The sequence below is a fragment of the Dermochelys coriacea genome, chromosome 15 (genome assembly GCF_009764565.3).
Source record: "Dermochelys coriacea isolate rDerCor1 chromosome 15, rDerCor1.pri.v4, whole genome shotgun sequence".
NCBI lineage: Eukaryota > Metazoa > Chordata > Testudines > Dermochelyidae > Dermochelys > Dermochelys coriacea.
In genome coordinates, this window is record NC_050082.1 from 1,087,051 (window position 1) to 1,104,298 (window position 17,248).

Genomic DNA, 17,248 nt, shown 5'->3' on the forward strand with positions numbered 1-17,248 from the left:
ACACAAAGAGATATTGACTCCAGACAGAAGGTCACTTTACCCCGATAGGGAGGCTGGCTGTATTGACTCCGGCCAGCTGGAGCAGCCGTAGTTCGCTGGCCTTGGCAGCGGTCCCCGGACAGCCAGAGCAGCCGCGGTCCCTGGCTGGAGCAGCTGCTGTCCATGATCCCCAGCAGCTGGTGTCACTGTCCCCAGGTGCCCCTCAAGCAGCGGTCCCTCCTGGCTGCCCCACCCTCAGCAGCAGCTCCCTGGATGCCCCGCACCCAGCAGCTGCCCCCCACACCTCCCCCCAAGAGTTAATCACAAGTATTTCTAGTATAAATCATGGACAGATCATGGGATGTGAATCTGTTTATTGGCCGTGACCTGTCCATGACTTTTACTAAAAATACCCATGACTAAATTGTAGTCTTATATATAGACTCTGGCCATTTGGCCACGCAGCCCGCACCTGAGGACAACCATCTAGACTTTGGCCATTGGGTCACACTGCCCGGAAGAAGAGGGCAACCATATTCACTTTGGCCGTTAGGCCACACTACCCCGAGACCCAGAGTGACCACGCAGACTTAGCTGTGGAGCTACAACGATTCTTACCCCATCCCAAAAGGGGATTGGGCACACCTGTCCTGCGATAGTCCCCAAGAGACAAGGAGGGAAACAAATATGCAGGCACTACACCCTCTGGGAATGCCATCACATTAGGTGAATCACCAGCAGAAAACTTGTGGGGAATGGTGGGGTGGGTTCAGCTTCCTTTGTACCATCTGAGGGATGCAAATGGAGAAAAAGTGGGCCAGAGAATCTGTCCAAAAGTATTGACTGTGGCCCCTTGACCTTTCTGAATTAATATGATTGATCCTCTGGCTGAAAAATCTGAACACTACTAGTTTACAGATCCGGGTTACAGAAAACCGTGTTAAATCACTATGATCAGAATTGATTTAGCAGTTCTCACTGCTAAAGATCAGATGAATTAAACAATGAGCAGGTTTTCAATAAAGTGTCATATGCCTGGAAACGAGCAACATATTTTTTAGACACTAGAAGTAGGATCCTGAACTGTAAAATAAATAGCTGAAAAAGATTTGATTGTAAAAATTATCAGCAATACTCTGAAAATGAAACCTTGTTTCTGTGAACTTTAGTCTCTCTCAACAGGCAGCTTTGTTGGATTTCACTGATGTCAATCCACACATCATGCCACATTCCAGGGCAATTCAGTACAGAATGAGATTAACACAAACCGTCCAAAGAAATCCATTCTCAAGACCACCTTTCACACAGGACCTGAGTTAATCTTCCCTGATTAGTAACTGAATGGAGTAAAAGTTCCAGTCTAGTTTAACTACAGCTAGCAAATCTCCAGTGGTTTATTGTGCGTTAATAACATTTCCCCCAAATTCAGATGAAAATTCTCAAATGTAGTTTAGGTCCTGACTGTTCAAGAAAACTTGACTCTCAAGTTCAAATCCCTATTCCTAGACAGCTGATTGCTAGTAAAACTAATCCTTGTTCTTAAAAATAAAACTTCATTCTGTGGCTCACCAGTTCTGACAATCAAATGGATACAAAAGTTTTCAAAATATGGAGCTATCCTTTCTACTCTAACTATATTTCTGACAAAGTAAGTTGTTTATGTTTTTCCTGTTACCTTCTCCATCCGCATGTCCTAGCTGAAAGAGCAAGACGCCTAGTAAAGCTTATACTCTCCCATTTAAAAGATACCTGCTTAGTGCTGAGAGCAAAGGAAAGTAAGAGAGAAAGAAAAAGGGACAGAGACCCCAGTATTTAATACTCTTTCCCTTCCTTCCCTGCACCTGAATTTCATTATTTTGATATTAATAGATTTTGTACTACCCACAAAATTTCCAGTGTGATACATATTTTTGTTCTAACAACCTGTAAGTGCACTGTAGAAGTTGCAGGTAGGAAACCGAAGGTTTTGATTTAAAAAAAAAAAAAAAAAAAAAAAAAAGGTGGCAAGATGGGCACGTTAAGCACTCCAGGAGATGGTTTGGGTTTTATCTAATGCCATGTCTACACTAGTAAGCTTATAATGGCACAGCTGTACTGATGAGAACCTCTCCCACCGACATAGCGCTGTGCATACTACCCCTTATGCCGGCAAAACTTATGTCACTCAGGGGGTTGGGGTTTTTTCCCCCCACACAGATAAGCGACATAAGTTTTGTCGAACATAAGTGGTAGTGTAGACATGGCCTAAGAGGCAGGTGAGACAACTGACACTGAATAGAGAATAAATCTCTTTTATCCTCTTTTACAAGTGCAGAGATGGCTTGAAATTATTTTTGAGAGGGGCTTGAATTTCCAGTTTCCCCTCCCTTAAGAATAACTGTCCTACTGCCCTCTCCCTGATGTCTACCACTGCATCCAAAATTCGCTGAATGATTCTGCAAAACTGTTCAGCAGTGAAGTGGTTAGCACTACTGACATTTATGTTGCCATCTTTAGATTTCTCTGTTAATACAGACTCAGGAAAACTACACTAGTTCACATTTGGAAGATTTTTTTCACAACCAAAAGGGCTAGAAAACTTTTTTTAAAGTGGAAGATTATGGAGCATAATTCTGTGGTAAGTTCCACAGTTGCAAAAAAACAAACAAAAAAAAAGCCCACTACTGGATCCTGCCCAACGTCTTAGGATGTTGACCTTAGTTTGCCTCTTATTTCTTGAACAGACTAATCAATCATAGCTGTGCAAATCAGAAGCAAAACTTGTCTAGATAAAAATGTATAAACTTACCAAATAATGATAGGTAACAAATGAGTCTTCTTTGTCCCAGCAAGTTTCAGATGTTGTTTTTCTGACACTTCACCTTGAAAGCTGCAAAATCAAAGACTGTGCTTTAAAAGTCTTCAATCAAAAAAGCATTTTTTTTTTCAAAAACAGGCTATTAAAACAAACTCAGTTACCACACAAATCTTCCCAGTTTAAAAATGAAAAAGTCAACAACTGCTAGCTACTGGACGAAACTTCATAACTAGCCAGATCTCAAAATACCTGAAGGTGGTTGAGGTAATATCTTTTACTGGACCAACTTCTATTGGTGAAAGCAATAAGCTTTGAAGGGGTCATACAGATTTATGAAGCATACAGGGTTCCGGTTAAAGTCTGACTCTTGGAAGGGAATGGGTCAGAAAGGCTGCACATAAGGTTTCTCAACTGTTTTTCAACCCTCTTCCTAACAGGGAAGTATCAGAAGATATTATTCAGCAACAGGCTTTAGGAAAGCTAATAGCTACACCAGACCCAACCTCTCTTTGTACAGAAATCTTGCAATAGATTCGGCTTTTTACCAAAAAATTAAAAAACAAAAACTATTAATGGGAGAGGACGTACTGCATCAGACTGGTAGCCAATTAATCTGTTATCTTCTCTTTGACCATGCCTAGTACCTGATGCGTTAAAGAGTGTAAGAAACCCCAAAGTGGACAGTTATGTCCCTATAAGAAGTTTCTTCCTAATCCCAATTTTTTTAAGTTACCTAAAGTTGTTCAAACAGCTAGCTTTGAATGTAAAATATTTTTGCACCTATGCAAAAGCCCAGCCTTTATAGGGATGAAAGGTCTAATCTGCATAGGAATGAGGCAATGACTTCACCTAGGATCTACAGGCATCTTTCATCACATTTGAATGACTACTCTGACAACTGAAATCAGATGAGGCTAAAAAACTGTATGCTAAATTGAATACCAGAACCCCCAAAATTAAAACTCCTGTCTCAAACCAGCCATTTCTAGAAGTATGCAAGTAACCAAACAGATGGAATTCCTCTTCCACGCACCCAGTGAACTGCTTGTGTTCTTTACAATAACTTGGAAACCACCTTAATGGCATGCCAGGGACGTATGAGCAAGGAAAATCAATATTAAACAAAAATACGATTCTACCAATGGTAACAGTCTATCAATGTCAGGTTTCAGAGTAGCAGCCGTGTTAGTCTGTATTCGCAAAAAGAAAAGGAGTACTTGTGGCACCTTAGAGACTAAAATTTATTTGAGCATAAGCTTTCGTGATCTACAGCTCACTTCATCGGATGCATTTGGTGGAAAAAACAGAGGAGAGATTTATATACACACACACAGAGAACATGAAAAAATGGGTTTATCATACACACTGTAAGGAGAGTGATCACTTAAGATAAGCCATCACCAGCAGCGGGGGGGGGGGGGGAGAGGGAGGGGAGGAGGAGGAAAACCTTTCATGGTGACAAGCAAGGTAGGCTAATTCCAGCAGTTAACAAGAATATCAGAGGAACAGTGGGGGGTGGGGTGGGAGGGAGAAATACCATGGGGAAATAGTTTTACTTTGTGTAATGACTCATCCATTCCCAGTCTCTATTCAAGCCTAAGTTAATTGTATCCAGTTTGCAAATTAATTCCAATTCAGCAGTCTCTCGTTGGAGTCTGTTTTTGAAGCTTTTTTGTTGAAGTATAGCCACTCTTAGATCTGTGATCGAGTGACCAGAGAGATTGAAGTGTTCTCCAACTGGTTTGTGAATAAAGAAAAGGAGTACTTGTGGCACCTTAGAGACTAACAAATTTATCAGAGCATAAGCTTTCGTGAGCTACAGCTCACTTCATCGGATGCATTTCGAAATGCATCCGATGAAGTGAGCTGTAGCTCATGCTCTAATAAAATTGTTAGTCGCTAAGGTGCCACAAGTACTCCTTTTCTTTTTGCGAATACAGACTAACACGGCTGCTACTCTGAAACCTGTGGTTTTTGAATGTTATAGTTCTTGATGTCTGATTTGTGTCCATTCATTCTTTTACGTAGAGACTGTCCAGTTTGGCCAATGTACATGACAGAGGGGCATTGCTGGCACATGATGGCATATATCACATTGGTAGATGCGCAGGTGAACGAGCCTCTGATAGTGTGGCTGATGTGATTAGGCCCTATGATGGTATCCCCTGAATAGATATGTGGACAGAGTTGGCAACGGGCAAATTGTTGCAAGGATAGGTTCCTGGGTTAGTGGTTCTGTTGTGTGGTGTGTGGTTGCTGGTGAGTATTTGCTTCAGATTGGGGGGCTGTCTGTATGCAAGGACTGGTCTGTCTCCCAAGATCTGTGAGAGTGATGGGTCGTCCTTCAGGATAGGTTGTAGATCCTTGATGGTGCATTGGAGAGGTTTTAGTTGGGGGCTGAAGGTGATGGCTAATGGTGTTCTGTTGTTTTCTTTGTTGGGCCTGTCCTGTAGTAGGTGACTTCTGGCTCTGTCAATCTGTTTCTTCACTTCAGCAGGTGGGTATTGTAGTTGTAGGAATGCATGATAGAGATCTTGTAGGTGTTTGTCTCTGTCTGAGGGGTTGGAGCAAATGCGGTTATATCGTAGAGCTTGGCTGTAGACAATGGATCGAGTGGTATGATCTGGATGAAAGCTAGAGGCATGTAGGTAGGAATAGCGGTCAGTAGATTTCCGATATAGGGTGGTGTTTATGTGACCATCGCTTATTAGCACCTTAGTGTCCAGGAAGTGGATCTCTTGTGTGGACTGATCCAGGCTGAGGTTGATGGTGGGATGGAAATTGTTGAAATCATGGTGGAATTCCTCAAGAGCTTCTTTTCCATGGGTCCAGATGATGAAGATGTCATCAATGTAGCGCAAGTAGAGTAGGGGCATTAGGGGACGAGAGCTGAGGAAGCGTTGTTCTAAGTCAGGCATAAAAATGTTGGCATACTGTGGGGCCATGCGGGTACCCATCGCAGTGCCGCTGATTTGAAGGTATACATTGTCACCAAATGTGAAATAGTTATGGGTCAGGACAAAGTCACAAAGTTCAGCCACCAGGTTAGCCGTGACATTATCGGGGATACTGTTCCTGACGGCTTGTAGCCCATCTTTGTGTGGAATGTTGGTGTAGAGGGCTTCTACATCCATAGTGGCTAGGATGGTGTTTTTAGGCATTCCTACAACTACAATACCCACCTGCTGAAGTGAAGAAACAGATTGACAGAGCCAGAAGAGTACCCAGAAGTCACCTACTACAGGACAGGCCCAACAAAGAAAACAACAGAACGCCATTAGCCATCACCTTCAGCCCCCAACTAAAACCTCTCCAACGCATCATCAAGGATCTACAACCTATCCTGAAGGACGACCCATCACTCTCACAGATTTTGGGAGACAGACCAGTCCTTGCTTACAGACAGCCCCCCAATCTGAAGCAAATACTCACCAGCAACCACACACCACACAACAGAACCACTAACCCAGGAACCTATCCTTGCAACAAAGCCCGTTGCCAACTCTGTCCACATATCTATTCAGGGGATACCATCATAGGGCCTAATCACATCAGCCACACTATCAGAGGCTCGTTCACCTGCACATCTACCAATGTGATATATGCCATCATGTGCCAGCAATGCCCCTCTGCCATGTACATTGGCCAAACTGGACAGTCTCTACGTAAAAGAATGAATGGACACAAATCAGACGTCAAGAATTATAACATTCAAAAACCAGTTGGAGAACACTTCAATCTCTCTGGTCACTCGATCACAGACCTAAGAGTGGCTATACTTCAACAAAAAAGCTTCAAAAACAGACTCCAACGAGAGACTGCTGAATTGGAATTAATTTGCAAACTGGATACAATTAACTTAGGCTTGAATAGAGACTGGGAGTGGATGGGTCATTACACAAAGTAAAACTATTTCCCCATGGTATTTCTCCCTCCCACCCCACCCCCCACTGTTCCTCTGATATTCTTGTTAACTGCTGGAATTAGCCTACCTTGCTTGTCACCATGAAAGGTTTTCCTCCTTTCCCCCCCCTGCTGCTGGTGATGGCTTATCTTAAGTGATCACTCTCCTTACAGTGTGTATGATAAACCCATTGTTTCATGTTCTCTGTGTGTGTGTATATAAATCTCTCCTCTGTTTTTTCCACCAAATGCATCCGATGAAGTGAGCTGTAGCTCACGAAAGCTTATGCTCTAATAAATTTGTTAGTCTCTAAGGTGCCACAAGTACTCCTTTTCTTTTAGTCTATCAATGTGACATTCTATCAATGGAGATATACCCTCAATTAGATTCTAACTAAAAATCTCTATTTTCTTATATATGTATTGTCTAAATTAGTCAGTGGTTTGCAACAGGAATGAAGAAAATACTTTCAGTTCACAAAAAACAGGGATATCTAATTTTAGGTCTGAGGTGCTGGGAGGAGAGAAAACTGAAAAACAAAAATAAAAAGAAACATAGGAGCAAAATGTATCAAGCACGAGGATTTTTAACACATTATATAGTCAATGCACTTTAGAGAAGAACACAGACTTGCATTAACTTTTAGCTACAATAAAAGAATCTTGCAGTATCCATGTTTTATTTTGATAGTGGATAAAGGAGCCACTAATAATCACAATTGTTAAAACACACAGGTTAAAGTAGGATACTGAGAAACTGTATTAATTATTATGCCTTGCACAATTGAGCAAAACTGCAGGTTAATTTCCAATTCTAGGGTCTTTATGATTGATGATGGTTAGCAGTGACATATGAAGCAGAAGTAATACAGCCTGATTAGTAAGTCAAGCTCAGTTCTACAGTTGCTCAGTTGCACAAAGCTTGGTTTGACATGGAGACCAATCAAGTTTGTTATAGAAATTTATTTCTGGCAGTGTTTGGAAACTATTTCATGACAGATTCATTAGCATTCCTCTGTAAGGCTGCTGGTCATAGATAAGCAGCTAAAATGTTATCACTTCCTAAGTCAGCAACTTGGGCCAAAAAACAACAGGCTATACCAAGAAACACTACTCTGAATTAAGCTATCTTACAAATACCAACCAGCAGAGAGGGTAACAGTCTCAATTTCTGATGTATTAAAGTGACTAGCTGTACAGCTGGTGATTTATTTTTAACATAATAAAGTTAAAGTTAATACTGACAGATTATCTCTGGCACGCAAGTTCCATTTGACCCATGAGATAAAAAGGCCAGAAAACTAGTTACAGCTCCCAAATTCTAAAGGCCTGTCTGTGCTGGTCCCACCCCAAGAGTTAGAGCAGCTACATAGCTGCTTTAAATTATACCATTAAGGACACTATAGCAGTGGAGAATAGGCATAACCCCACTACTTACCCTCCCCTGATGCTTCCCTATCATCTATGATATGCCTCTACAATGGAGTAGAGGGCAGGTGGCACAGGAGCCAGTTGGGTCCGCTTCATGCCACCAAGAGAATTTTCTGCTAGCAATTTATGTTCAGATTCTGGCCTTTTTGCCCCACCAGAGTGGCATAAAGAAGCCATATCTCATCTGATACTCTAGTCTATAACACTGTGATAATGTATAGTACACTACTATGGATTGGTATGTCTTAACTGTGTTAAAAATGGGGATGTGTTAATTTCCTACATGCATATTCTGACTAGATGACGTACTTAAAATATATGATTAATTTAATTATCATGAGGCTAAAAACTTCACAGATAGGCACAACTGAGTGCATAAAAAAGGGCATGACTGTACAAAACCTTATTCTCCGGCAGAAGTCCAGCTTCAACAAGTACTGTCATTGGCTTCAGTGGGATTGTTCATACGAGTAAAAGTGCATAGGATTGAGCCCTACGAAGTTAAAGATGATTTGTAAAGGAAAAGTAGTAAGTTTGTACCTCTTTGTTTTTCTTCTTTGAGATGTATAAAGAAGTTACAAAAGAGTCACCCTCACCCACCTCCAAACTGTTTTTATTCTAGTTGTTTATTACATTTAGAAATTTAGGTCTTGTTTACCTCATTGTTCCTGGAAGACACTATGGAAAACAGAAGAAATAGTAGGATTATGACATCACAAATACCATGGTAGTGAACTATGAAGAGATGGAATTTTTAGTTAATCTTTCTTTTAAGATCTATTTAACTCAAATTCTGACAAACTGCTGGGAAAAAAGATCTCTTAGTTAAAAATTTAAACACATCTGCCCTGTCAATTAAAGGCCCGGAAAGCTCCCAATCCACTTCTCTGAACCTCCAAAGAAACCTCCAGCAAAAACCTCAAAAGGCAAAATTTTACATTCCTAATATTTACAAGGCAAGACAGAGTGAGGGGAAGAGCTTTTGGAAAGGAGGAAGAAAAAAAAAACACACAAACCCAAATCTTTTTTAGCCTTCAGCAAAAAAGACAATGCACAATTTTGTTTCTTTCTTTGACAATCATCTTTAAGAAAGGGGTTTTTTTTTTGCTTGCTCAAGTACAGCACTTCTGCTTTGACTGTGCCATATTATGTCACAACCTAATGTTATGTAAATATGGTTTCATACGAGTAGTTCCTTATTTTTTAAATACTTTAATGGAGTGGCTCACACACACCCCCACCCATTGGCAGTGTGGTAAATTGGCACCTCCCCCCTTTCTTTTTGTCCATGAAATGGCACACCTGCAACTTTCTCTCCTTTATTTGTCTACTTTATTTTCCTTAATCTCAACTTTCCTTCTTTTCTGTTTATTTCTCCCCTGCTCGTTTCCTTTTACTCCTATTCCCCTCACAGCTTCTTATTCCTAGTCCTCAAAACATCAGAGGGCTACATATTCCTTGGAGTGCTGAAAGCTCTGGGATTGGGTGCCATGTGACCTTGTGGCTGAGCTGAAAACCACAGGAGCAGATAAGAGACCCTTGAATCTGCAGGTCTATACCCAAGAGTTTCTCCTGCAACTGTATATATTGAGGCTGCTATCTAAAGAAAACCGTAAAACACACATAGGGAGGGAAAGCAGGAGGCTTTCAGGAAATAGTTGCTGTTTTATTCCCGCACTATTTTATTCTAGCACTGTTCTTCTCTGTGGTACACCTCCCTGGATTAATTAGGGAGTTGGTTTCCCAGTTTAGAAAATAGCATCCATGGGCCAATAGCTAGACTTATACCCTTGAACAAATGGGCTGAATGAACAAAGAGCATTCAGCCACATTGAATTTCCTTCCTCCAAACTCAGGTTTTAGGCAATTTCTGTAACTCAGATACTACCTAAAGAGCCTTTTAGTTCACTTGGATTCCTGCCTTTCTACAAAATTCCCTAGATGAGCAGTTTCACCAAGAAAAAATATATATATATATTTTAGGTCTACAAATTCAAGAGCTTTTACAAGGTTTTATCATAGAATCATAGGCTTTAAGATCAGAAGGGACCATTATGATAGTCTAGTCTGATCTCCTGAACTACGCAGGCCACAAAATCTCACTCACCCACTCCTGTAACAAACCTCTAACCTATGTCTGAACTACTGAAGTCCTCAAATCATGGTTTAAAGACTTCAAGGTGCAGAGAATCCTCCAGCAAGTGACCTGTGCCCCACGATGCAGAGGAAGGCAAAAAAACCCCAGGGCCTCTGCCAATCTGCCCTGGAGGAAAATGCCTTCCCGACCCCAAATAGGGCGATCAGCTAAACCCTGAGCATGTGGGCAAGACTTACCAGCCAGACACCCAGGAAAAATTCTCTGTCGTAACTCAGATCCCACCCCATCTAACATCCCATCACAGGCCATTGGGCATATCTTGAAGATCAATTAATTGCAAAAATTAGGCTATCCCATCACATCATCCCTTCCATAAACATATCAAGTGTTAGTCTTGAAGCCAGATGTGTCTTTTGCCCCCACTGCTTCCCTTGGAAGGCTGTTCCAAATCTTCACTCCTCTGATGGTTAGAAACCTTCATCTAATTTCAAGTCTAAACTTCCAGATGGCCAATTTATATCCATTTGTTCTTGTGTCCACATTGATACTGAGCTTAAATAATTCTTCTCCCTCCATGGTATTTATCCCTCTGATATATTTAGAGAGAGAAATCATATCTCCTCTCAGCCTTTTTTTGGTGAGGCTAAACAAGCCAAGCTCTTTGAGTCTCCTTTCATATGACAGGTTTTCCATTCCTTGGATCATCCTAGTAGCCCTTCTCTGTACCTGTTCCAGTTTGAATTCATCTTTCTTAAACATGGGAGACCAGAACTGCATACAATATTACAGATGAGGTCTCACCAGTGCCTTGTAAAACAGTACTAACACCTCCTTATCTCTACTAAAAATACCTCGCCTGATGCATCCCAAGACAACATTAGCTTTTTTGACGGCGATATCACATTGGCAGCTCATAGTCATCCTGTGATCAACCAGTACTCCGAGGTCGTCCTTCTTCTCTGTTACTTCCACGTAACACGTTCCCAGTTTATAAAAGAAATTCTTGTTATTAATACCTAAATGCATGACCTTGCACTTTTCACTATTAAATTTCATCCTATTACTATTACTCCAGTTTACAAGGTCATCCAGATCTTCCTGTATGATATCCCGGTCCTTCTCTGTATTGGCAATACCTCCCAGCTTTGTGTCATCCTCAAACTTTATTAGCAGAGTCCCGCTTTGTGCCAAGGTCAGTAATAAAAAGATTAAATAAGATTGGTCCCCAAACTGATCTCTGAGGAACTTCACTAGTAACCTCCTTCCAGTTCAGCTTTCAGTATGACCTGTTGTAGTTTCCCTTTTAACCAGTTCCTTATCCACCTTTCAATTTTCATATTGATCCCCATCTTTTCCAATTTAGCTAATAATTCCCCAGGTGAAACTGTATCAAATGGCTTACTGAAATCAAGGTAAATTAGATCCATTGTGTTTTCTTTGTCAAAAAAAAATCTGTTACCTTCTCAAAGAAGGAGATCAGGTTGGTTTGACACAATCTATCTTTTGTAAAACCATGTTGTATTTTGTCCCAATTACCATTGACCTCAATGTCCTCAACTTTCTCCTTCAAAATGTTTTCCAAGACCTTGCATACTACAGATGTCAAACTAACAGGCCTGTAGTTACCCCAGATTGCTTCCCCGGCCCCCCCTTAAAAATAAGAACTATGTTGTCAATTCTCCAGTCATACGGTACAACCCCTGAGTTTATAGATTCATTAAAAAATATTTAGCTAATGGGCTTGCAATGGTCTTTAATATTCTCGGATGAAAATTATCTGGGCCCCCCAATTTAGTCCCATTAAGATGTTCAAGTTTGGCTTCTACCTTGGATGTAGTAATATTTACCTCCATATCCTCCTTCCCATTTGTCGTCCAACCATTATCCCTAAGCTCCTCATTAAACACTGAGGCAAAGTATTTGTTTAGATATTGGGCCATGCTTAGATTATCCTTAACCTCCTCTCCATCCTCAGTGTTTAGTGGCCCCACTTCTTTTTTCTTTGTTTTCTTCTTATTTATATGGCTATAGAACTTTTTACTATTGGTTTTAATTCCCTTTGAAAGGTCCAACTCTACATGGCTTTTGGCCTCTCACTTTATCCCTACAAATTCTGACCTCAATAGGGATTAGCAAGGAAAACTAGCTTGCTAATCCCTCCCATCTTCCACTCCTTGCAGGCTTTCTGCTTTTTCTTAAACACCTTTCTAAAATGCTTACTCATTCAGCTTTTGTTTTGGTGAAGTCCCTCTGAACAGTTACTCAAGATTAAATTCAGGCATTGCTAATCTCAAAGCATTAGTGGTGACTGATTTGGCTCTCTGTAGAGCTCTGTGAAAATGGGGATATGATAGTTTCCTTCACTCCCCCCAATCCCTAGTTAGGGTGGGCATTAATCCACATTTTAAAAAAATGTCATTTGATGAATCTGATTATCTTTATTTATTTTTGCACGTTGGTTGAAATTTGAGATTACCTCTCACATCCCCCTAAGAAATGGAACTCAGAAGCAACTGCCAATGGAGAAAATTCTCAAGTCTCAGGCAGCAAGAAAAGATTCAAATGAGAGAAGAGTCAGACAAAAGCACAGCCCAGACCACTACTGTCATATTACCTAACAGCTAGAAGCAGTTTGAAATTTATCATTCCAATGGAAAGGGAGAGCAAATGCAGAATCGTGCATTAGAAGGGATCTATATTTTTTCCAAATTTACTATTTCCTACAAATAATCATGATAAACAATTATTTCAACCTTAAATGGGATTACACTAAGATCCACTTTACTTTGATATTTTAGAGAAAAATCTCTATTTTGAGTTAAGATCCCGTGTACCAGGATCCTGCATCCTCCTCAACACTGGGGAAAGACACCCCAACACCTTTAAGCTTCCATTAGGGCAGAAAAATGGAAGAATCTTTCACTTCCAGGGTGAATACAAATCAATGATTTTTTTTATTTAAATCAGATTTTTTTTTATAAAATGCTTTGAGGGAAAAAAACCCGTCTAAAGACTGTTTTAATTAAGATACATTATAGCTCAAAGATATCTCATCATGGAATACGGATTATAAATTCTATAGTATGAAATAATATATTCATGTCATGTTTAAGAAAAGTTTTGTAAATGAGTGTCATGGATTAGGGACCCAGTCTTATGGAGTTCCACAGGCTTCTCTATAGATTATACAGGTTAATCTTTCTATCTACCAAATGGGACTCAGTGCTCCGTGTAAAAGATGCCATCAGAGATGCTTAGTTTTGCAGTTCTCGAACTGTGGATGTGTCTCCCCAGAGGTAACATGCTTGTTAACAGCAAAAATGTTTTTAAATAAATAATAGAGGAGTGAAATGAGACCTCAACTCTATTGTCCCTCTGCAAAATTGTGTAAATAGAGTCAATCCCTTACCTCTCTCTAAAAGTACAAAGTTTCAAAAAGATCAATAAATAGAAGATTTTGGGGGGTGGAACAGAACTGGACAAGGAGAAGAAGTCTGGAGATAAATGTGAGAAGGGAGGGACGTATGCTTTTTTTTTTTTTTGTTAAAATATCATGTTTGCTGTTGAATAAAAAAATCCAGAATACTTAACGTTGTTGTTTTAGTTAAATAAAACAATTTAACTGTCTGTCTGGTGATGTTCTCCTCTTAATACAACATGGCAAGAAAAATCCTCCAAACATTAACGATTAACCTGTTGAATTGGAGATAGTTCACCTCCCACTGACTTCATAAATATCTGCTTCAATTACCTTTGGTAAATGAAATAACCAACCAACCATTTTCTGATATAGCTGTAAAACTAATCTGAAAAGTTTTCAAAACAAATCTGTTTAAAAATGTATAGTGTGTACCTTCTAAAAATGAAACCTACATCCATCTCTGAGTTGTGAAGAATATGTTTTACGGTTATAACAAGCAACAAGAATGCACTTTTATGTAGAAAACCATGATTAAATAGAGTCTTCCTGACTGGTGATTTAAATGATTTAAATCAATTTGATTTAAATCAACTCCACCCAGTTCACTTCCCCTGTGAAATTTTAAATCCTCTCTCCTGATTTGCTGTTTTCATTCATTCAACATTTTAGAAGCCAACAGAATATTGTATTGTAAATGTGAGCAGCTGTGTACGAAGTCGGATATAATTTCCCTGACACAAACTGCATATCCACAGGGCATTGGAGGTCTAATTTACTCTTTATTAATCTATTCTGTTGTTTCTCCTTTTCCCTCGTCCTCTATTCTGTGTTTTCCCTCTCTGCTCCCTTCACACTGTGTTGGCATTCTGTGTTTGGGGATGTCAGGTAGGAAAAGTTTCAGAGCTGTGTGAGTAGTTCTAAGCTGTAGACTGGAGAAGAGGGGAAATGATCTTAGCGTATAGTTATATAAATTGGGGGATGTTTTTGAGCAGATGGCGATTAGGTTGGAGGGAACTGAAGGGGCTTGGAAAGGCTCTAAGGTGATAAGAGGACAGGATGGGTTACATAGGGGCAAATGGAGTCACTTGGTGATTGGTGGGGGGATGGGGGAGGTACCGACAGAAACAATTAAGAGAGAAAGCAGGGTACAGCTAAGATGAAGGGAGAGAGGAAAAAGTCTGAGAGAAAATTAAAAGGAGTGGAAAGAGGGACAAACACTTTCTCCCACCCTGACCTTTACCGTGAAGTGACCCAGATTTGCATTCTGAGAGGGGAAGGGAGAGGAAAGAAGATACCCCTTTTTCTTCCCACTTCTCCACCAACCTCCCTCATTCTCCCCACTTCTGCACCAACCTCCCCCATTCCCCACCAAAGTAGTTCCCTGTGCCATCCCTGCCCCCAACCACAGCGTCTCACTTTCTCTCTCTAAAAAGATGATCAACCTATAGAGGAAGATCAGCTTGCTACCTGCAGGCCCACAAGTAACTGTCTTAAATCTCTCCAATACCACTCTGTGTCCTCTTCTGTTCTGTGAACTGAACAGAGAGATTTACTAAAATGCTTCTCTCTGCAGTAGCAGCATGCAGCGCACACCAGAGCAGACTTCCTGTAGTTTTTATTTCACTTGAACCCACTGCAGCACAGAAGTGGGACTAAACAAAGTAACACACTATGATACATCTGAAAATGAACTAAATTAAGAATGCTGGGCCCCTGAAGCCATTTTGTTCTGAGGAGTCCTCTGGACTTTGTCAGTACCTAGTGCTAGATTGTCTGTAGGAGCTTTCCTCGTAAAGCTATTTTTGTGAGGATGGGCTTAGGCCAAATTTTTAAAAAATGGATGCCTACAGTGAGGGGCTTATAAATGCATATTCAGGCATCTAAATAAGTGGCTTGATTTTCACAAATGCTGAACAACCCACAGCTCCCATTTTGGCACCCATTTTTACAGTGGTACAATCTCAATCTATTATTTACATTACTGAATGGATAAGGCACACTTCTAAATTAGAGGGTTAGGAATGTTAATCATTTCAAGCAATGTGACTGACTAAGCACTGGCACTTTATAAAGCTGTCAATCACTCTGGATGTTGCTTGCACTGTCCCTTTTTAATTTCAAAAAGAGTCTAACGGGGAGAGAAAACTTAAGATTTAGTGAATCCTTGCAATTTGTTTAGTGTGTTTGCATGGTACATTGCACCTATAAGTTGATCAATAAACAACATGCTAAAACATCACAAGGTTATTTACAGAAGATGCATAATAATTTAATTGTACAGTCAAAGTTACTGTTAGGGACGTCCAGTGCTCAAAGTAATTCAGCTTCCTAGAGCTGTTCTACAAACTGTGAAGTAAGTAATCACCCTATAACTCATGGTGTATACACAATAGAAATATGTACTTTGAGTCCTCTTCTAGCACTTTCTAATTATTCTTTTTAAGTAAGGACACAGCCAGGTTTCCAGTAAGGAAAAGCTTCCTCTAAGAACTAATAATATCCTGATTTACCAACTCTGGCCCTCTTAATGGAATGAAACAATCTGATCCCTTTTTAAAGTGGTAACTAATACTGCTAGTTTTAAATATTCAGACATGCTAAAATACTGTAAAAATATTTTCTAGGATAATGAAATTCATTACTGCACTTTCCTAATGTAGTATTTTCCTTACTATTTTTCTAATTAATTTTCGTAGTGGACTTCTGTGAAAACTTATACCATCAATCAAATTAAAGAATACTTTCTCAACACTTACCTAAAGAAGCTTGAACAAACACATGAGCATGACCTGAAAATTAAGCTGGCTGTGTCAGACTGCGGTGCTGCTTAGTGAAAGAGAAGTTCCACAACTGAAGGTCCACTACTGAGAATGTCCTGCCCTATCACTCTGTGCAGTACAAATCTGGGGACAGGTAGTTTGAGTATGACAACTATTGCAAAATGTCAAGATAAAACAAGGAGAGAGAATGGCAGTGTTTCAGGTACCCAGTGCAGATACTCAACTGGTATAAATTCACTTATACCAGTTGAGGATCTGCACCCCAATACCCAAACCATAGCAGGATTTATAGTTCAAAATTAACATCCTGAATTACACTCAGAAACAAACTGGATGCCAGCACAATCCACAGACCTCCTGCTCCCTGCATGGAGCTGTTAAGAAAGTACAGAACTGTCTTTTGTACCAGCAAAATCTTCAAAGTTGTCTTCAGGTATAGCCAGCCCCATCAACAACACATTTCAGTGATGCAACTTGGGGATGACAAAGGCATCTGACTGGAACGAGGACCACAACAGAAAGAAAAGGTTGCCACTGTATGTAAGCATAGATGAAAAAGTATGCTTGGCCTGGCCACAGCCACTACAAAGTATTTACATACTACTGCGCATTTACATTGTTTTAGTCAAAATGTATAGACAAGAAAGCTGGATAAAAAAAAGAGTCAAGAGCTAAGAAATGAAAACAAATTTGGATTCTCTTTTCATAAAATTTAAAAACAAAAATTCTCTCTTCCCTTGCATTAGTCAAAAGTCACTTTCAGGGAAAAAGTTGGTACAAACAGCCAGTAAGTGTGAAATCACAAGAGCATCTACCAGCCTGATTAACTTAGTAGTTAA

The 17,248-nt window shown here is 40.1% G+C and overlaps 1 protein-coding gene across 10 annotated transcripts in view; it reads right to left on the reverse strand.

Annotated features, from left to right (window-relative positions):
- Positions 1–17,248, reverse strand: part of MTMR3 (myotubularin related protein 3) — a 230,354-nt gene that overhangs the window by 149,561 nt on the left and 63,545 nt on the right. For 8 of the 10 annotated variants that reach the window (XR_006275855.1, XM_043497966.1, XM_038372838.2 and 5 more), the window contains one exon: positions 2,768–2,848. The exons of 1 other annotated variant lie outside the window; for it this stretch is intronic. The gene's annotated coding sequence lies outside the window, so the exon portion shown is untranslated. Of the gene's footprint in view, positions 1–2,767; positions 2,849–8,512; positions 8,546–17,248 lie in introns of those variants that run through there. One more of the 10 variants, XM_043497963.1, reaches the window with a different exon arrangement.